Genomic DNA, 23,579 nt, shown 5'->3' with positions numbered 1-23,579 from the left:
GTTTACACAGCCGGATGAAGACACCCCATTTGGATGACACTTGAAGAAAGTCACTAGGTACCTGAACATCAGAATACCAAGCTTTACCGAGACCTACACCGCCACACTACCAGAAGAGGAACGTTGGATCATCCGAGTTCAAGTTCCAGGAAGGACATTCATGCTAGTCACTGAGCCCATAGAGTTTTCCTTTGATGCACCAACCTGGAGTCTAGGAAAGAGCATGGTAGCCCACATCACCATGGGACGCATCGGCGAAGTTTATCACAAGGAGCTTAAGGACACTATCTACCAGATATGTGGGCGCCGAGATGAGCAATGGGAGATGATCAGCACCAGGAAGTAGAAGACGACGAACCCAAGGAGTTCCGTTTTGAAGACTACATCATCATCGACGACACTAACTCCGACCCTGATGGTAGTGATGATGACTATGAAGACGAAACTGGAGCGGATATCATGGAGTCTTCCACCAATCAAAATTTCTAGCAGACCACCATATGATCAGTAGTGTTCCCCCATGTATATAAAATAGTTCGAGCACTGTAACGATAGTTAGATCGATTGTATGCCCTTTCTTGATTGATTGAGTGATATGATATGATTGTGTTTGTCTCATGTGAATATGGGTAGTGCTTTCTCCTTAAAACTCATTCTATTCTAATCTCTTCCCTCTAAACCCATCAGATACCTCCGAGACGTGACCCCGGATTTGTCTTCCCACCGGAGCTCACTCAGTTGATCCAGCAGCAGAATGCCTTGATGTAGTTGTTAGTTCAGAACCAAGGCAACAACAACAACCCTCCGCGACCACCTCCAGTTGACAACTTAGCCCATTTTCTGAGGTTACAGACGTCGGTGTTTTCTAGTAGCACTAAGCCCATAGTTGTGGATGACTGGCTACGCAGGATTGGAAGGGAGTTAACCACTGCCAGTTGCACAAATGCTGAGAAGGTGCGTTTTGCCGCACACCAATTGGATGGACCTGCAGCCGCATGGTGGGAGAATTACACAACCACTTTTCCTATAGAAAATGTCACTTGGTAGTAGTTTCAGCAAGCTTTCTGCACAACCCATGTCTCAACTGGAGCTATGAGCATGAAGAAGCGCGAGTTTTGCAACTTACGCCAGGGGAATCGTACTGTAGCTCAGTACGTGGATGAGTTTAGTAAGTTATCTCGCTATGCCCCAGATGATGTGGCCACAGATGCCGCGAAGCAGGAGAAGTTTATGGAAGGGCTGAATGATGAGATGAGCATGCAGTTAATGGTGGCAACATTCAACAACTACCAGGAGTTGGTAGATAAGGCTCTTATGATCGAAGGGAAGCAGCAACAGATTGAGAGCCGCAAGAGGAAGTATGGACAAGGGCAGTACAATACAGGAGCATCGCAGAAGCCTCGTTTTACCCTGAACTCGAGAGGATACACCCATAATCATGGAGGCCACACTCACAATGGAGGAAGTCCTCATAACCACAGTGTCCCCAAGAATGGAAACAAGAATGGAGCAGGCAGCAATCAGAACCGCTCTAACCCAGCCACACCCGCCAAGAAGGACCAGAGTCACATTACCTGTTTCAAGTGCGGGAATACTAGGCACTACGCGAATGATTGTCCAGAGTTGAAGAATGGAAATTGTAATGGAAGTTCTGGGAAGAAGCCCAACCCTTTCAACAGGGGGCAAGTGAACCACGTGAACGTGGAGGAGGTTGAAGAACAGCCAGATGCAGTTATCGGTAAGTTTTTGGTTAAGTCATTTACCGCTCTCGTTCTTTTTGATACTGGTGCATCGCATTCATAAATTTCAAGGGGAATTGTGGACAAGTTTAAGTTACCCACCTTAGACCTTAGGACACCCTTGCTAGTGAGCTCACCATGTGCAGAGTATATGGCCAGCCGATGGTGCGACCGGTTACCCTTAACCATTGGCAACCATGTTTTCCCCTCAGACCTAATAATGTTGGAACCCCAAGGATTGGATGTGATATTGGGGATGGATTGGTTATCAAAGTATGGAGGAAACATTGATTGCGCCAGTAGGTCAAATCTACTCACCATCCCGAAGGGAAAAAGGATTAAGTATGTATCCAGACATACTCCTAAGAGTACTCACTTAAATTCTCTCACGGGAGTTGTTCAGGAAGAAGTGCCTGTAGTGAAGGATTACCCGGATGTATTTCCGGAGGAATTACCAGGCATGCCACCAGATCGTGATATTGAGTTTTTGATAGAACTGTTGCCAGGCACCGGACCGATATCGAAGAGACCATACTGGATGCCCGTGAATGATCTGGAGGAGATTAAGAAGTAGATCAAGGAGTTATTGGAGAAAGGTTACATTCGACGAAGTTCATCACCATGGGGAGCCCCAGTGCTCTTGGTTGAGAAGAAAGATAAATCTCTGAGAATGGTTGTTGATTATCGGGCATTGAATGAAGTAACAATCAAGAACAAATACCCACTGCCGATGATTAATGATCTGTTTGATCAGCTGCAAGGAGCTAAAGTGTTTTCCAAGATCGATCTGTGATTAGGATATCATCAGCTAAAAATCCGAGAATAGGATATACCTAAGACAGCTTTCACGACAAGGTACTGGTTATATGAATACACGGTTATGTCATTTGGATTGACTAATGCCCCTGCCTATTTCATGAGCATGATGAATAAGGTATTCATGGAGTTCTTGGATAAGTTTGTTGTGGTGTTTATTGATGATATTATGGTATACTCGAAGAATGAAGAGGAGCACAAGGAGCATTTGCGTTTAGTTCTCGAGAAACTCAGGGAACATCAGTTGTATGCCAAGTTCAGCAAGTGTGAGTTTTGGTTGAAGGAAGTTGGATTCCTTGGACATGTTATATCAGGAGAAGGTATAGCAGTAGACCCAACCAAGGTTAAGTCAGTCACTGAGTGGTTGGCACCCACCTCAGTGGGAGAGATCCGCAGTTTTCTAGGACTCGCGGGATATTATCGGAGATTCATTGAGAATTTCTCTAAGATTGCGAAGCCCGTGACGGAGTTGTTGAAGAAGGACACTAAGTTCAAATGGACGGATGAATGTGAGGCAAGTTTTCAGGAGTTGAAGTAACGTTTGACTATGGCCCCAGTGCTGATTCTGCCAGATAAACACAAGGATTTCCAAGTGTATTGCGACGCATCTCGCTTGGGACTTGGAGGTGTACTTATGCAAGACGGAAGAGTTGTTTCGTATGCCTCACGACAACTTCGTCTGCATGAGTTGAATTATGCCACACATGATTTGGAGTTACCAGCTGTAGTGCATGCACTCAAAACCTGGAGACATTTTCTTATGGGGAACCATTGTGATGTGTACACGGATCACAAGAGTTTGAAGTATATTTTCACACAGAAGGAGTTAAATCTCAGGAAAAGGACATGGTTGGAGCTCATAAAGGATTACGATATGAAGTTGCACTATCATCCAGGCAAGGCCAGTGTCGTAGCAGACGCTTTGAGCCAGAAGAGTTATGCCAATACCTTAGTAACAGGAGGTTTGCCAAAGGAGTTATCAGAAGATCTCAGGGAGCTTCGTTTGGAGATTGTTCCTAGAGGTTTTGTTGCAGCGATGGAAGTTCAGTCTACATTGTTGGGAAAGATTCATGAAGCTCAGAAGGATGACAAGGAAATTGCTGAGATAAAGGAGAAGATGAGTGAAGGTAAGGCCAAAGGTTTTCGTGAGCATGAGCACGGCACCTTGTGGTTTGAGGACCGAGTTTATGTGCCCAATAATGCAGAGATCAGGAAGTTGATACTTCAGGAAGCTCATTACTCGCCATACTCGATACACCCTGGAAACACCAAGATGTATTTGGATTTGAAGGAGCATTTCTGGTGGACTGGTACGAAGAAGGATATTGCTGAGTATGTAGCCGTATGTGATGTATGTCAGAGAGTGAAGGCAGAACATCAGAAGCCAACAGGATTACTGCAGCCTATGCCGATACCCGAATGGAAGTGGGATAAGCTTGGCATGGATTTTATCACCGGATTACCCAGGACCCGATCGGGATATGATTCTATCTGGGTAGTAGTGGACCATTTGACCAAAGTAGCTCACTTTATCCCAGTGAAAACCACATATACAAGTGCGAAGTTGGCCAAGATATATATGACCAGGATCGTATGTCTGCATGGAGTTCCGAGGACCATCGTATCAGATAGAGGAACGCAGTTTACTTCAATGTTTTGGCATCAGCTACACCAGACTTTGGGTACCAGGCTAGAGTTCAGTACCGCTTTTCATCCGCAGACAGATGGACAGGCCGAGAGAGTCAATCAGATTTCGGAAGACATGTTGAGAGCTTGTGTGCTAGACTATGGATCTAGTTGGGACGACAACTTGCCCTACGCGGAGTTCTCATACAACAATAGTTACCAGGCCAGTTTGAAGATGGCACCGTTCGAAGCCCTGTATGGACGAAGGTGCAGGACACCGTTAATGTGGGATGGAGTTGGAGACCGTCAGTTGTTTGGACCAGATTTGATCAAAGAGTCAGGAGAGAAGGTTAAGCTGATTCGAGGCAGACTGATGGTAGCACAGTCCAGACAGAAGAGCTATGCAGACTCAAAACAGAAGGAGGTACTCAAGGGAAAGTTAGCCCCGAGATTTGTAGGACCGTACCGTGTTTTGGAATGTATGGGAGAGGTAGCCTGCAAGTTGGAGTTACCCAAAGGACTGTCAGGAGTTCATGATGTGTTTCATGTTTCCCAGTTGAAGAAGTGCCATGCAGAGATGTCCGATATCCCTCTAAGAGATACAGTACCCCTGGAAGCAATTCAGTTGGATAGTGATCTGACCTATGAGGAGAAACCGGTCAAGATTCTCGAGTTTGCTAGCCGAGTTACCCGCAGCAAGGTTATTAAGTTTTGCAAAGTCCAGTGGAGCCACCATACTGAGGATAAAGCCACCTGGGAGCGAGAGGATGATCTACGCAAAGACCACCCACACCTATTTTCTAGCCAACCTGAATCTCGAGGGCGAGATTCATCTTAGGGGGGGTAGGTTTGTAACATCCCAAATTTTCAATTAGGAATGTTATACATAGGTTATTCATGCATAACATATTTTTACTGCATTTCGTTTTGCGAATCCTCAAAATTCTAAGCAACTCAAGGACCCACAGGGAGAGTTGGGAATTTCATTATTTTCATATTTGAATTTTCTCAAATTTTGAAAATAGGATCATTTGGTTTTAATTATTTTTCCTCTTCAAAAATATTTCTAATTAAAATACATGAGAGGAGATAATATGACTTCTCCAAAATAAACAAAATATCATAGGGAAAATATTAAAATCAAATAATTAATTTTATTTGGATTTTTGTGGCTATTTTATTTGAATTAGAAAAATTTGCATTTTCCAAAATTGCATTTTAGGGCCAAGAAAATGTTCACTTTGTTCTAAATATTCTATTTAGATGGTGAAAATTTATTTTGGTATTTTTAGATTTTTATTTTATTTTTTTAGGATTTTTCCGGCGAAATTTGTTTTAAAAAAAAGTTTCCCGCCCGACTAGGCCAAAACCCAACCGAGCAGGCCGCCCGCCTAGCGCCGCCGCCTCTCCTCCCATGCGCGAGATGGACTCGCCGGAGTCCGCCTGCGCCACGCCGCCGCGGCGCCCCTTCCCCAAGTCGGCCTCGCCCCGACCCCCTATAAGTACCCCGCCGTCGCCGCCCCTCTCCGCCACCCACCACCCCACCACCCGACGCCGCCGCCGCCTGTGCACCCGCGCCCGCAAGCCGTCGCCGCCCTGCAGGTCGCCACTGCAAGTCGTCACTGCCTCCCGTCCCGCGCCGCCGCCGTCCGACGCCGCCGCCCCGCCGGAGCCATGCCGGAGGTAGCCGCCGCCGTTCGTTTTTTACTTTTCGGTTAACAGTTCAGTTTTTTAGAAACCCTAGATTCGTTTTTTTAGTTTTGGTTTGTTCGTTTTTTCGCGGTTTAGTTATATAGCGGACGTTCGTCCGTACGTTCATTTTAACAAACGCCGTTCGTCAGTTAGCCGCAGACAACGAACGTTCGTTCGTTAGCCTGTTCGTCTCGTTTTTTTCCAGGGTTTTTCCGCGATTATTTTCGATCGCGATTCCTGCCCTAATCTTCGTTTTAGTTTATCTTTTCGCTCGTTTATCCAAATCGGGTGAAACAAGCGCCTAGATCTTCGCCTCGAAGCCATCTTTATGTTTAACCAACTTGAACAAGATTTTGGTGCTGTAAAATTTGACTTTAGTCCAGATTAACAATCGGATCTTGTTTCTTTTGTAGTTTGAGTTTCTTTGCTCCGTTTGATTTGATTCTTTTTGCAAACCGGAGTTCTTTAGTTTAACTTTCTGGTTAGATCTTCTTATTTGAGTTTTACCCGTGCTTCTTTGCTTGATTGCTTATGTATGCTATTGTTTGTTTGCGATATAATACCCGGAGTGCGAAGCGTGCTACTACGAGTCTTTAGGGTTTGCAGATCGTTAGCAAGGCAAGTAACACATTGATCATACTCTTTCATACCCAGTTTTATGCATTAGTTTCAATCCTCAAACATTGCATGAGTAGGATCTCTTACCATGTGGGTTTTGGGAAGTAGTTGATGAGGTAGAACTCATTGCCATGTTTATTATCAAACCCTTGAGAGTTACTTGTACATTATGCTTATATTGCCATGCTATGCTCATAGACGTGGTTCGGGTTTGAGAGTATCCATGACAGATGTGAGTTTGTTAATTAATGGTTCAACTTAAGGTGGCAACTTTAACACACATCTGGGTGGATTGCTTGTGGTCACCTGGGGTTATACCAGTGTTGTCCTAGGAGATCCCGGGGTTATACCGTGTGATCCTCCTATGGTCCGCCACCCAGGCTCAAAGGGATCATAAGATTATTCATTCTTGAAACTTCTGTGTGCAGCCATAAGATATTATGGGCTCTAGCATAGTGGAGTAAGTTGCATGACCTCTTTCAGTGGTAGACTAGCAGATGTAGGGGATGTAGGTTGGTACGGTCTACCCGGGGTTAGAGCTAATGCTTCTGAAAGACTCTGTCTCGGTCATCCGTTTCTCAAACACCATGTAATGCCAGAAATCCAACGGAGGAGATCGAGTCTTGTGGGGAAAAGTGCGCAAACCTCTGCAGAGTGTATAAACTAATCATGGTTAGCCGTGTCCCCGGTTATGGACATCTTGAGTATCTGGTTCTTGAATTATCCTATGGATCTCATCACTTTAAACTAATTTGTTGGGTTAATAGTTACTTCCAATTGGGATTGAGATGGGGGTACCATTATCAATGTTGTTTCAACTACCATGATAGGTAAATAAAATATATTCCTTTGTTGTAGGGAAAAATTGGCTTTTCGCAAAAACATTGTAACCATAGAGCCACCACCAGCCATATATGCATGTAGTGATAGCATTTATCTGTTCTTTGCTCTACTGTGTTACTATGCCAACATATTCCATGTGTTGACCCGTTTTCGGGCTGCAACATATCATGTTGCAGACTTTTCAAACGACGAGTAAGGTGCCATAGGTCGCTTGTCGTGCACTCAGCTATGCCGTTGGAGTTGATGGACTCACTTTATCTTCCAACTCTTCCGCTGTTATCTTATTTAGATGGCCTTAAGCCATATTTATTGTAATCTTTTGAGACATTCGATGTAATAAGTGTGTGATTGCTACTCTGTTATAAATCCTTCTAGTACTGTGTGTGTGTCAGCATTACCGATCCAGGGATGGCACTGAAGCATAGAGACTTGACCGTCTGAGGTCGGGTCACTACAAGATGGTATCAGAGCACACACTGAATGTAGGACATGACCACTAAGATGAGCCATAGATCACTCTTCTCTACTCATTTCTGATCCCTCTCCATTTTCTACTCTTTAGGATGGCAGACCCATGGAACAAGTTTACACAGCCGGATGAAAACACCCCATTTGGATGACACTTGAAGAAAGTCACTAGGTACCTGAACATCAGAATACCAAGCTTTACCGGGACCTACACCGCCACACTACCAGAAGAGGAACGTTGGATCATCCGAGTTCAAGTTCCAGGAAGGACATTCATGCTAGTCACTGAGCCCATAGAGTTTTCCTTTGATGCACCAACCTGGAGTCTAGGAAAGAGCATGGCAGCCCATATCACCATGGGACGCATCGGCGAAGTTTATCACAAGGAGCTTAAGGACACTATCTACCAGATATGTGGGCGCCGAGATGAGCAATGGGAGATGATCAGCACCAGGAAGGAGAAGACGACGAACCCAAGGAGTTTCGTTTTGAAGACTACATCATCATCGACGACACCGACTCCGACCCTGATGGTAGTGATGATGACTATGAAGACGAAACTGGAGCGGATATCATGGAGTCTTCCACCAATCAAAATTTCTAGCAGACCACCATATGATCAGTAGTGTTCCCCCATGTATATAAAATAGTTCAAGCACTGTAACGATAGTTAGATCGATTGTATGCCCTTGCTTGATTCATTGAGTGATATGATATGATTGTGTTTGTCTCATGTGAATATGGGTAGTGCTTTCTCCTTAAAACTCATTCTATTCTAATCTCTTCCCTCTAAACCCATCAGATGCCTCCGAGACGTGACCCCGGATTTGTCTTCCCACCGGAGCTCACTTAGTTGATCCAGCAGCAGAATGCCTTGATGCAGTTGTTAGTTCAGAACAAAGGCAACAACAACAACAACCCTCCGCGACCACCTCCAGTTGACAACTTAGCCCATTTTCTGAGGTTACAGACGTCGGTGTTTTCTAGTAACACTGAGCCCATAGTTGTGGATGACTGGCTACGCAGGATTGGAAGGGAGTTAACCACTGCCGGTTGCACAAATGCTGAGAAGGTGCGTTTTGCCGCACACCAATTGGATGGACCTGCAGCCGCATGGTGGGAGAATTACACAACCACTTTTCCTATAGAAAATGTCACTTGGTAGTAGTTTCAGCAAGCTTTCTGCACAACCCATGTCTCAACTGGAGCTATGAGCATGAAGAAGCGCGAGTTTTGCAACTTACGCCAGGGGAATCGTACTGTAGCTCAGTACGTGGATGAGTTTAGTAAGTTATCTCGCTATGCCCCAGATGATGTGGCCACAGATGCCGCGAAGCAGGAGAAGTTTATGGAAGGGCTGAATGATGAGATGAGCATGCAGTTAATGGTGGCAACATTCAACAACTACCAGGAGTTGGTAGATAAGGCTCTTATGATCGAAGGGAAGCAGCAACAGATTGAGAGCCGCAAGAGGAAGTATGGACAAGGGCAGTACAATACAGGAGCATCGCAGAAGCCTCGTTTTACCCTGAACTCGAGAGGATACACCCATAATCATGGAGGCCACACTCACAATGGAGGAAGTCCTCATAACCACAGTGTCCCCAAGAATGGAAACAAGAATGGAGCAGGCAGCAATCAGAACCGCTCTAACCCAGCCACACCCGCCAAGAAGGACCAGAGTCACATTACCTGTTTCAAGTGCGGGAATACTAGGCACTACGCGAATGATTGTCCAGAGTTGAAGAATGGAAATTGTAATGGAAGTTCTGGGAAGAAGCCCAACCCTTTCAACAGGGGGCAAGTGAACCACGTGAACGTGGAGGAGGTTGAAGAACAGCCAGATGCAGTTATCGGTAAGTTTTTGGTTAAGTCATTTACCGCTCTCGTTCTTTTTGATACTGGTGCATCGCATTCATAAATTTCAAGGGGAATTGTGGACAAGTTTAAGTTACCCACCTTAGACCTTAGGACACCCTTGCTAGTGAGCTCACCATGTGCAGAGTATATGGCCAGCCGATGGTGCGACCGGTTACCCTTAACCATTGGCAACCATGTTTTCCCCTCAGACCTAATAATGTTGGAACCCCAAGGATTGGATGTGATATTGGGGATGGATTGGTTATCAAAGTATGGAGGAAACATTGATTGCGCCAGTAGGTCAAATCTACTCACCATCCCGAAGGGAAAAAGGATTAAGTATGTATCCAGACATACTCCTAAGAGTACTCACTTAAATTCTCTCACGGGAGTTGTTCAGGAAGAAGTGCCTGTAGTGAAGGATTACCCGGATGTATTTCCGGAGGAATTACCAGGCATGCCACCAGATCGTGATATTGAGTTTTTGATAGAACTGTTGCCAGGCACCGGACCGATATCGAAGAGACCATACTGGATGCCCGTGAATGATCTGGAGGAGATTAAGAAGCAGATCAAGGAGTTATTGGAGAAAGGTTACATTCGACGAAGTTCATCACCATGGGGAGCCCCAGTGCTCTTGGTTGAGAAGAAAGATAAATCTCTGAGAATGGTTGTTGATTATCAGGCATTGAACGAAGTGACGATCAAGAACAAGTACCCACTGCCGATGATGAATGATTTGTTTGATCAGTTGCAAGGATCTAAAGTGTTTTTGAAGATCGACCTGCGATCAGGATATCGCCAGCTAAAAATCCTAGAACAGGATATACCTAAGACAGCCTTCACCACAAGGTACGGGCTATATGAGTACACGGTTATGTTGTTTGGATTAACTAATGCCCCTTCCTATTTCATGAGTATGATGAATAAGGTATTCATGGAGTTCTTGGATAAGTTTGTTGTGGTGTTTATTGATGATATTCTGGTATAGTCGAAGAATGACGAGGAGCACAAGGAGCATTTGCATTTAGTTCTCGAGAAGCTCAGGGAACATCAGTTATACGCCAAGTTCAGCAAATGTGAGTTTTGGTTGAAGGAAGTTGGATTCCTTGGACATGTTATACCAGGAGAAGGTATAGCCGTAGACCCTACCAAGGTTAAGTCAGTCACTGAGTGGTTGGCACCCACCTCAGTGGGAGAGATCCGCAGTTTTCTGGGACTCGTGGGATATTATCGGAGATTCATTGAGAATATCTCTAAGATTGCGAAGCCCATGACGGAGTTGTTGAAGAAGGACACAAAGTTCAAATGGACGGATGAATGTGAGGCAAGTTTTTAGGAGTTGAAGAAACGTTTGACTTCAGCCCCAGTGCTGATTCTGCCAGATATACGCAAGGATTTCCAAGTGTATTGCGACGCATCTCGCTTAGGACTTGGAGGTGTACTTATGCAATACAGAAGAATTGTTTCGTATGCCTCACGACAACTTCGACCGCATGAGTTGAATTATGCCACACATGATTTGGAGTTAGCAGCTGTAGTGCATGCACTCAAAACCTGGAGACACTTTCTTATGGGGAACCATTGTGATGTGTACACGGATCATAAGAGTTTGAAGTACATTTTCATACATAAGGAGTTAAATCTCAGGCAAAGGAAATGGTTGGAGCTCATAAAGGATTACGATATGAAGTTGCACTATCACCCAGGCAAGGCCAATGTCATAGCAGACGCTTTGAGCCAGAAGAGTTATGCCAATACCTTAGTAACATGAGGTTTGCCAAAGGAGTTAGCAGAAGATCTCAGGGAGCTTCGTTTGGAGATTGTTCCTAAAGGTTTTGTTGTAGCGATGGAAGTTCAGTCGCCATTATTGGGAAAGATTCGTGAAGCTCAGAAGGATGACAAGGAAATTGCTGAGATAAATGAGAAGATGAGTGAAGGTAAGGCCAAAGGTTTTCGTGAGGATGAGCATGACACCTTGTGGTTTGAGGATCGTGTATATGTGCCCAATAATGTAGAGATCAGGAAGTTGATACTTCAGGAAGCTCATGACTCGCCATACTCGATACACCCTGGAAACACCAAGATGTATTTGGATTTGAAGGAGCGATTTCTGGTGGACTGGTACGAAGAAGGATATTGCTGAGTATGTAGCCGTATGTGATGTATGTCAGAGAGTGAAGGCAGAACATCAGAAGCCAGCAGGATTACTGCAGCCTATGCCGATACCCGAATGGAAGTGGGATAAGCTTGGCATGGATTTATCACCGGATTACCCAGGACCCGATCGGGATATGATTCTATCTGGGTAGTAGTGGACTTTGACCAAAGTAGCTCACTTTATCCCAGTGAAAACCACTATACAAGTGCGAAGTTGGCCAAGATATATATGACCAGGATCGTATGTCTGCATGGAGTTCCGAGGACCATCGTATCAGATAGAGGAACGCAGTTTACTTCAATGTTTTGGCATCAGCTACACCAGACTTTGGGTACCAGGCTAGAGTTCAGTACCGCTTTTCATCCGCAGACAGATGGACAGGCCGAGAGAGTCAATCAGATTTCGGAAGACATGTTGAGAGCTTGTGCGCTAGACTATGGATCTAGTTGGGACGACAACTTGCCCTACGCGGAGTTCTCATACAACAATAGTTACCAGGCCAGTTTGAAGATGGCACCGTTCGAAGCCCTGTATGGACGAAGGTGCAGGACACCGTTAATGTGGGATGGAAGTTGGAGACCGTCAGTTGTTTGGACCAGATTTGGATCAAAGAGTCAGGAGAGAAGGTTAAGCTGATTCGAGGCAGACTGATGGTAGCACAGTCCAGACAGAAGAGCTATGCAGACTCAAAACAGAAGGAGGTAGTCAAGGGAAAGTTAGCCCCGAGATTTGTAGGACCGTACCGTGTTTTGGAATGTATGGGAGAGGTAGCCTACAAGTTGGAGTTACCCGAAGGACTGTCAGGAGTTCATGATGTGTTTCATGTTTCCCAGTTGAAGAAGTGCCATGCAGAGATGTCCGATATCCCTCTAAGAGATACAGTACCCCTGGAAGCAATTCAGTTGGATAATGATCTGACCTATGAGGAGAAACCGGTCAAGATTCTCGAGTTTGCTAGCCGAGTTACCCGCAGCAAGGTTATTAAGTTTTGCAAAGTCCAGTGGAGCCACCATACAGAGGATAAAGCCACCTGGGAGCGAGAGGATGATCTACGCAAAGACCACCCACACCTATTTTCTAGCCAACCTGAATCTCGAGGGCGAGATTCATCTTAAGGGGGGTAGGTTTGTAACATCCCAAATTTTCAATTTGGAATGTTATACATAGGTTATTCATGCATAACATATTTTTACCGCATTTTGTTTTGCGAATCCTCGAAATTCTAAGCAACTCAAGGACCCACAGGGAGAGTTGGGAATTTCATTATTTTCATATTTGAGTTTTCTCAAATTTTGAAAATAGGATCATTTGGTTTTAATTATTTTTCCTCTTCAAAAATATTTCTAATTAAAATATATGAGAGGAGATAATATGACTTCTCCAAAATAAATGAAATATTAGAGGGAAAATATTAAAATCAAATAATTAATTTTATTTGGATTTTTGTGGCTATTTTATTTGAATTAGAAAATTTGCATTTCCCAAAATTGCATTTTAGGGCCAAGAAAATGTTCACTTTGTTCTAATATTCTATTTAGATGGTGAAAATTTATTTTGGTATTTTTAGATTTTTATTTTAATTTTTTAGGATTTTTCCGGCGAAATTTGTTTTAAAAAAAAGTTTCCCGCCCGACTAGGCCAAAACCCAACCGAGCAGGCCGCCCGCCTAGCGCCGCCGCCTCTCCTCCCGTGCGCGAGATGGACTCGCCGGAGTCCGCCTGCGCCACGCCGCCGCGGCGCCCCTTCCCCAAGTCGGCCTCGCCCCGACCCCCTATAAGTACCCCGGCGTCGCCGCCCCTCTCCGCCACCCACCACCCCACCACCCGACGCCGCCGCCGCCTGCGCACCCCGCGCCCGCAAGCCGCCGCCGCCCCACAGGTCGCCACCGCAAGTCGTCACTGCCTCCCGTCCCGCGCCGCCGCCGTCCGACGCCGCCGCCCCGCCGGAGCCTCGCCGGAGGTAGCCGCCGCCGTTTGTTTTTTCTTTTCGGTTAACAGTTCAGTTTTTTAGAAACCCTAGATTTGTTTTTTTAGTTTCGGTTTGTTCGTTTTTTCGCGGTTTAGTTATATAGCGGACGTTCGTCCGTACGTTCGTTTTAACAAACGTTGTTCATCAGTTAGCCGCAGACAACGAACGTTCGTTCGTTAGCCTGTTCGTCTCGTTTTTTTCCAGGGTTTTTCCGCGATTATTTTCGATCGCGATTCCTGCCCTAATCTTCATTTTAGTTTATCTTTTCGCTCGTTTATCCAAATCGGGTGAAACAAGCGCCTAGATCTTCACCTCGAAGCCCTCTTTATGTTTAACCAACTTGAACAAGATTTTGGTGCTGTAAAATTTGACTTTAGTCCAGATTAAAAATCGGATCTTTTTTCTTTCGTAGTTTGAGTTTCTTTGCTCCGTTTTATTTGATTCTTTTTGCAAACTGGAGTTCTTTAGTTGAACTTTCTGGTTAGATCTTCTTATTTGAGTTTTACCCGTGCTTCTTTGCTTGATTGCTTATGTATGCTATTGTTTGTTTGCGATATAATACGCGGAGTGCGAAGCGTGCTACTACGAGTCTTTAGGGTTTGCAGATCGTTAGCAAGGCAAGTAACACATTGATCATACTCTTTCATACCCAGTTTTATGCATTAGTTTCAATCCTCAAACATTGCATGAGTAGGATCTCTTACCATGTGGGTTTTGGGAAGTAGTTGATGAGGTAGAACTTATTGCCATGTTTATTATCAAACCCTTGAGAGTTACTTGTACATTATGCTTATATTGCCATGCTATGCTCGTAGACGTGGTTCGGGTTTGAGAGTATCCATGACAGATGTGAGTTTGTTAATTAATGGTTCAACTTAAGGTGGCAACTTTAACACACATCTGGGTGGATTGCTTGTGGTCACCTGGGGTTATACCAGTGTTGTCCTAGGAGATCCCGGGGTTATACCGTGTGATCCTCCTATGGTCCGCCACCCAGGCTCAAAGGGATCATAAGATTATTCATGCTTGAAACTTCTGTGTGCAGCCATAAGATATTATGGGCTCTAGCATAGTGGAGTAAGTTGCATGACCTATTTCAGTGGTAGACTAGCAGATGTAGGGGATGTAGGTTGGTACGGTCTACCCGGGGTTAGAGCTAATGCTTCTGAAAGACTGTGTCTCGGTCATCCGTTTCTCAAACACCATGTAGTGCGAGAAATCCAACGGAGGAGATCGAGTCTTGTGGGGAAAAGTGCGCAAACCTCTGCAGAGTGTATAAACTAATCATGGTTAGCCGTGTCCCCGGTTATGGACATCTTGAGTATCTGGTTCTTGAATTATCCTATGGATCTCATCACTTTAAACTAATTTGTTGGGTTGATAGTTACTTCCAATTGGGATTGAGATGGGGGTACCATTATCAATGTTGTTTCAACTACCATGATAGCTAAATAAAATATATTCCTTTGTTGTAGGGAAAAATTGGCTTTTCGCAAAAACATTGTAACCATAGAGCCACCACCAGCCATATATGCATGTAGTGATAGCATTTATCTGTTCTTTGCTCTACTGTGTTACTATGCCAACATATTCCATGTGTTGACCCGTTTTCGGGCTGCAACATATCATGTTGCAGACTTTTCAGATGACGAGTAAGGTGCCATAGGTCGGTTGTCGTGTACTCAGCTATGTCGTTGGAGTTGACGGGCTCACTTTATCTTCCAAGTCTTCCGTTGTTATCTTATTTAGATGGCCTTAAGCCATATTTATTGTAATAAGTTCTCTTTTGAGACATTCGATGTAATACGTGTGTGATTGCTACTCTGTTATAAATCCTTCGAGTACTGTGTGTGTCAGCATTACCGATCCAGGGATGACATTGAAGCACAGAGACTTGACCGTCTGAGGTCGGGTCGCTACAGCAGCACAGCGATGGTAGGTATTTCCCTCAGTGATGAGACCAAGGTTATCAAACCAGTAGGAGAACCAAGCAATACTACGTAAACAACACCTGCACACAGATAACAAATACTCGCAACCCGATGTGTTAAAGGGGTTGTCAATCCCTTTCGGGTAACGGCGCCAGAAATTGGCAAATGGACGTGAGAGAGTTGTAATAATTGATAGATCGAACGCCAAATAAAATAAAGTGCAGCAAGGTATTTTTGTATTTTTGGTTTAATAAATCTGTAAATAAAAGGCAAATAATATAGATCGCAAAGGCAAATATATTAAAGAAGAGACTCGGGGGGCCGTAGATTTCACTAGTGGCTTCTCTCGAGAAAAATAGCAAACGGTGGGTAAACAAATTACTGTTGGGCAATTGATAGAACTTCAAATAATCATGACGATATCCAGGCAATGATCATTATATAGGCATCACGTCCAAGATTAGTAGACCGACTCCTGCCTGCATCTACTACTATTACTCCACACATCAACCGCTATCCAGCATGCATCTAGTGTATTAAGTTAATGGAGAAACGGAGTAATGCAATAAGAACGATGACATGATGTAGACAAGATCTATTTATGTAAAAATATACCCCATCTTGTTATCCTTAATAGAAACGATACATACGTGTCGGTTCCCCTTCTGTCACTGGTATCAAGCACCGTAAGATCGAACCCATCACAAAGCACCTCTTCCCATTGCAAGATAAATATATCAAGTTGGCCAAACAAAACCCAAATATCAGAGAAGAAATACGAGGCTATAAGCAATCATGCATATAAGAGATCAAATAAGACTCAAATAAATTTCATGGATAAAAAGATAGATCTAATCATAAACTCAAAGTTCATCCGATCCCAACAAACACACCGCAAAAAGAGTTACATCATATGGATCTCCAAGAGACCATTGTATTGAGAATCAAACGAGAGAGAGGAAGCCATCTAGATACTAACTACGGACCCGAAGTTCTACAAAGGACTACTCACACATCATCGAAGAGGCACCAATGGACATGATGCACCCCTCTGTGATGGTCACTGGTACAACGAGGTGTTATACAAACGTTTTTAACCCCTTTCCACGACGGCGTTCAGAACCGTCACCTAGTGAGTGGCTGCGATAGGGGGGTTCTTCCCACATGACCCAGAAACCGTCGGGGATGTGCCCTCCTGGCAAACACGCTCGACAAAATGAGGTCGTGTGCGACTGACGAGCGACCAAATACGGTTATACGTACAGTAGTGCTAAAAAATACAATTACGCAGGCAAAATCATTTTCGGTCGTAAGTACATTTCACGCAGTCAGTCCCCGCTAAACGTTTCAGTTCGTATATACATCCCACACAGTCACTCCAAGGAAAACGTTTGCGCAAGGTGGCGTAACACAAACAGTTTTCAAGAGCATGTCATGTGTGATTATTCATTGATCCAACATGGTTTGTTCCTAAAAACTGTGTGCGTTGCCTGAGGTCATTGCCCATGGTGTTTTCTCAATAACCGTTTGCAATAGGAAAACCCAATTAGCAAGATAATTGGCCAATTAGCAGGCTAATTACCCTATTATTAATAATCCATTTACTAATCTAATTGACATTCATATTAAGCACGTAATATATTTCATTTCCATATTAAGGAAGCATGATTTCATAATTGAAATACATCCGAGTACAACATGATATAGCTTCAGCATTCAGCTACTACACAACTGCACCAGCACCAAGTTTCACATGCAACATCTAGAACCTTTCGAAATTAGCATCATAGACGGTACATAGATAGATGCATCTCATCTGGAAAACTACTGAAGTGGAAGGAGAATATTGAGCCTTCATTCATGTTGAAGTTCTTTGCAACTTTAGGCCAGTGCCTGTGGATGATTGACCGTCCATCCTTCGACCTCTTTAGGAACACTTTAATATTGAACCGTGGATGTTGTATGAAAACTTTCCTCGCCTCCTGACCACAGAGGTGGTTCGAGAGGTAATCATCAGTGAACTGCTTTGGAAAGGCCTGAAAACAAGGATGTGTGTAAATATCTTTTCTATATTGGAAATGGGGCAAAGGAATAAAAAAAGGCAAGGTATAATAGTTAGTACCATCTTGTAAACCTAAGTGCTTCCCATTGTTTCCCTGCAACACACAGGAGGTACTTAGTCATCACGTTAAGTAAGGGTTCGCATGCTATCAGTAAAATATGCTGATGATAAATAAGCACATTGCAGATTCATCAGATTAATTCAAGCCACATGTAAAACCCATTTATCCAAACCAAGCATGATTAAGAACTGGGAAATATAGCACTTGTATATGTTTCTCATGTATTAAGTGCAGCCAAATTCGATTTATTCCTCACATGGTATACAATAACAGAATGCAGCCAGAACAATTGCACATCGCATTGCAGAATTGAACCAAGCAGTTAACTAAACACCACAACAAATGAACCAAACGTTAACTGAGCACCACATTGCACAATATAACATACTCCTAATAGAAGATCAGACAGTTAACCAAACCAAGCATGCTTAACAACTTGGAAATGTAGCAATTGTATTTGTTTCTTGTGTATTTAGTACAGCCAAATTTGATTTATTTCTCACATGGTATACAATAACAGAATGCAGCCACAACAATTGAACACCCCATTGCAGAATTGAGCCAAGAAGTTAACTAAACACCACAACAAATGAACCAAACGTTAACTAAGCACCACATTGCACAATATAACATACTCCTAATAGAAGATCGGACAGTTAACCAAACCAAACGTGCTTAGCAACTTAGAAATATAGCAATTGTAATTGTTTCTCATGTATTTAGTACAGCCAAATTCGATTTATTCCTCACATGGTATACAATAATAGAATGCACCCACAACAACAGAATTGAACCAACCAATTAACTAAACACCACAACAAATGAACCAAACGTTAACTGAGCACCACGTTGCACAATATAACATACTCCTAATAGAAGATCGGATAATTAACCAAACCAAGCATGCTTGACAACTTGGAAAATTGCACCCTGAAGAATTGAACATCACATTTGCAGAATTGAACCAAATAGTTAACTGAACACCACATTGCATGACATATAGAACATATACTCTAGAGCAGAAGATTGCATGGTAGAAGTAGATAGCACAATCCACTAGAATTTGTTAAGGAAAGGCAGTAGCTAGCAAACTGAACATGGGTCCTTATAGTGAGCTAATAAGAAAATCAACTCCTCATTGTTGGAGATATCGATGACGATTGGCTCCTTGGACATGGAAGAGGGCGATGACTCCGCATTGTGGGTGCCCTCATCGTAGTGGTGAGTTGCCTGAGCCGCTTCGGGCACCAACCTGTTGGCTCTCAAGATGAGGTAAGCATGTGCACGCTGAGAAAACACCTCGTAGTCTTCGTCGAAGGCACCGACTGTGGCCTTAAGAAAATGCCTCAAACTGTTGTTTAAAGCAGCCAACCGCATCGCGGCGTCAGTGCGCGAGGCGTCGACGGTGGCCTCGATAGCGAGGTGCTCCTCCAAGATCTTGGGGTCGACACGAATGGTAGCTGTCGCGACCTCATCCCCGCATCCGACCGCGATTTGCTTCTCCGCTGCCAAATGCTCCTTAAGATCCTAGCTATACTGCGTGCACCATGGCTTAGGGCGGTGCTTATTTGGTGGAGGGGTCGATGATTTGGGTGGAAGGTGTCGCGCTCGTGCCGGTGGTCAGGGCATGTGGGATGTGGAAGGAGGAGGATGGGGGTCGGGTGTGGATTACCTACCTGGATAGACGAGGCTGAGCAGCGTGAAGGAGGGTCGCCGGTGAGGAGGCGGCGCTGCAAGCAAGGAGTGAAGGTTTCAACTTGGAAAGGAAGGCGGAAACAGGGGAAATTTGGCTTTTGGTAAGTGGGAGGGGGCGGGGAGGTAGATATTTTCGCAGAAGCCGAAAATTTGGAATCGCTTCAGCGAAAAAACTGGCCCGCAAAGTGTCATCAGACACGGTCCCTTATTTAGAGTGGGATCTGGACTGTAGCCGTTGCACCTTCTCACGTAAGTTGTATGCGTACTATACTCAGATGGTGCTCCAAGATATTTTGTGTTGCATCTCACATGGTTGGTTATAATAAACTGTGTGGGATCTACTTGATTTATCCTCTTGATTTGAATTACATAATGGGGTCACAGCAGCAATAGATGGTGTTTGAATTGCTAGACCTTTTATCTGCAGTGAACATGCAACTATATGTGTGTCGTCAAAGAATTGGAATTATTTAGGGTTCGTTTGGATATTTTATACATTAAATTGGTTTTCTAGCCATTTCAGGTGCACAATTCAAAATTAAACTACATGCACATTCTCCGGTGCACCAACATGGGTTGTAAAATCATATATGTGTCCACGGGTTTATGCTTATGTCCCATGCAAGGAATGGGGATGAATTTCGAACACCATGACACCATGGCTCTCCGGCAAACGTTGACGTAGTTGCTTTTGTAATTCTAGTAAATCCAAAAGTCATCCAAAATTCATGAAATTTGGCAATGCTATCATGGAGCGGCATCAACATGCCATGGTAAAATTTTTGTCCCATTTGGGGCAGGTTTGGGTATAAGCTTCTCATAAACCAGAGCTTCTCACAACAAGCGTGATGGTTTCGGTAGGGAACGTTTCACCTTTCTGGACGAAACGATATCTGTTGCCTCTTCTCGATTTCAAATTTTTTTCCTAGTGTCAACATAGAACAACAGGAGTGTTGTGTCAAGTTTTGGGATTTTTCAGGGTTCGCTTTGACATTTTTATACATTAACTGAGTTTTCTATGCATTCATGTGTATAATTCAAATTTGAACTACATGCACATGCTCTAATGCATATAAATTAGTTGAAAATTCAAATCTATGTCCTTGGTTGCATGCTTAGGTTCCATGCAAGAAATGTGAACGAATGTCAAACACCCTGCCACCATCACTCGGCCGCAAACATTGATATATCTGGTTTTTAAATTCTAGTAAATCCAAAACTCGTCTGAAATTCATGAAACTTGGCATGCTATCATGGAATGGCACCCGACGTGTTGTGGTATTTTTCGTGTCAATTTTGAGAGAAGGCGCACTCGAATAACAGCCAACAAAGGCATTTTGAAAAAAATAGCTGCCACTTTAAATCTCAAACGTTTGTATAATTCAAACCGTGTGCGTTCTGTTAACCATTCACGTGTCGCCATGTGTCTTGGTTTTAATGGCTCTTGATCACAAACTTACAAACAATTTGGTAAGATTTGCATCTGTCATATTGGGTATGTTGCCATTTGTCATACTGGAAAGATTGACATTTGTTGATCTAGTAACATTGCCATTTGTTAACCTTGTAACACTGCGATTTGTCAAAATATGAAGCTAAAAATCACTAACAGTATCTAATTTTTGCAACTAAAATTCAGTAATTAAGAATAGATGGAGGCGAGGAGGCGTGTTCAGCCGGGCGTGCAGTGGGCGGCACGGTACTATTCAATTTGACAGCGGGCGGCGCAGTTCCCGATACGGCTTTAATGCAGATGAGGGAGAGGGTAGCGGTTCCTGAAATGTTGAACGCCCAATGATGCATCCTCCTTCAATTAGCATCGTGTGAATGCATGAGGGAAGTAATTGGAGGAGGACAGGAAAAGAGGCAGCACAATGTGAATGCAATGCAGTTTGCACTCATATAAAGGCGCCCCTCCATTCCAATGCATCTACCACATCATATGCACCTAAGCATTTACCTAAGCACCTACACTAATAAGCGCAAAAGTGCTCACTCCAGACCCATGGCGGCGATGCGCGCGAGCGGCCAGCGGTTGTGCCAGATGGTCCACGACGCTGGCCTGCGGCATGGCACCGAGGATTGTCTCCAGACGGTGTTGGCGACCGGCTGGTGGATGGCCACCATCGACGCCAGCTACGACCCTTAGTTGGACCAGATGATCATTGCCACCACCAACAAGTTCACCATCATCAAGAAGCTTGTGGACGACATCGTCGTACTCCTCCAGCCCGCGCGCCCAGGCTCCTATTGCTTGCCACCCTAATCGTCCTCCATGGTCGGAACCTCTTTCAAGCACTGGTGGCCCTACGACTGCCCGCCGACGCCACGAAGGATGTCCACCTGGAGGTCGCGTTCGCCGCGAGGCGCCTCACCCTGCAAGAATTCATCAACCTACACATCCACATGTACGAGAAAATCGTGTACATAGGTATCTACAAGGACAGCGAGGACGCTACAACGTTGGCCTTCTTCAACCGGCTGGAAGCCTTGGATGCCTTTGCTGAGAAGCACCTTGACCTCACCGCAAAAGTCACCGCTCCTTAGCTGCCAGTCGGTGGCCCGACGCACTGAGTTGAGGAGGAGGAGGTCGTACGTTGATGGATGCATCTTTCTTCTTGCCTCCTGTAACCACCACTGCGATCGCATCATCGTGGCCTTAATTCTTATTGTGCTATTGCATTTTTGTTCCAGTCAATACAAACATGTGCGATCCCTTTGCTTAATTATATGCATCACTGTAACTAGTACTCCATCCGTCAATTGATAAGTTGTGTTGCCAGTGTTTGGGGCCGGCGCACGATCACGCACGTTCATGTGCATGCGGTTGCGCCGGGCGCGGCACGACGATGCAGTTACCCGCTGAAAAACTGCCATGCGGGGGAGGTGGCATTGATCATTGGGCGGCAATAGTCGGTCATCCGGGTGCCCAATAAAGGATGCAAAGAGGGATCCTACAGCAACAAGGACCAGCTTCCCTACTGATAGCTCATCTAACAACACTCCCAAGTTAACTGTGCTGAGGCTTGAGTAGTCCTCATATGGGTGAACGGATGGGAAGTGGCCTCGATGTTAAATTAACTGGTGTGATGGGTCACTGTAAACATTTAATTGCGTTGAATGTATATAGTGCTCCATCATATTAGTTGAATTAACCTCGAGGTCCTTGTTTTGTAATTTTTGACATTTTTTGTTTTTTGTACACATGTTGATTGGCTTGAAGAAGGTCTATCTCCTTACTTTTTGATAATTTTTGTTTTTTGAACACATGTTGATTGGCTTGAATGAAGGTCTATCCCGTTACTTTACGACATGTTTCCAAAACATGGACCTTATGGTTAATTCAACTAATAGGACGGAGCACTATATACATTCAACACAATTAAATGTTTTCCAAAAAAGTGATATGATTTCTGTTAAACTTGTAAATCATGTATGTCAAATTAACCTCTGTGTACTTGTTCTTGAATTAACCTCCGGGCCTTTTGCTGCATATCACACACATCTTGTTAAGTTGAACTGTTTATGTTCTCTTCCCTAATCGAAAATAGTTCATTCGACTGAACCGTATGCCGTATATCACACACACCGTGATCTGGATGACCACTTCTGTTGCTTTCCCTAATAGCAAACAGTTCATCGGAGCGAACTGTATGCCGTATATCGCACACACATTGATATGGCTGCATGTTTCTATTGTTCTGTCTAATCACAAACAGTTCGTCTAGATCAACTATATGCCCTGCATCGCACACGCAACTAAAATCTGAACCGTGTTTGATGGCTCCGCCATCGCAAATGTTTTGCACCTTTTTTGACGGTTTTTACACCACCGTTTGCGATTATTGCATCACATACAGTTTCGTCGAAGGGTCTCTTATCATAGTGTCACGTTAGCAGCATCCTGCAATAGTGGGTGTCTAGATTGGATCTGGTGGTTCTGGACTCTGCGCCGGCTGGAATTGATTTTCGTCGACTCCCCTAGGGTTTCTGGAATATTGGGGTATTTATAGAGCAAAGAGTCGGTTCGGGAGGCACC

The sequence above is a fragment of the Triticum urartu genome, chromosome 4 (genome assembly GCF_003073215.2).
Source record: "Triticum urartu cultivar G1812 chromosome 4, Tu2.1, whole genome shotgun sequence".
Classification (NCBI taxonomy): Eukaryota; Viridiplantae; Streptophyta; class Magnoliopsida; order Poales; family Poaceae; genus Triticum; species Triticum urartu.
Note: the sequence above shows the minus strand (reverse complement) of the source record.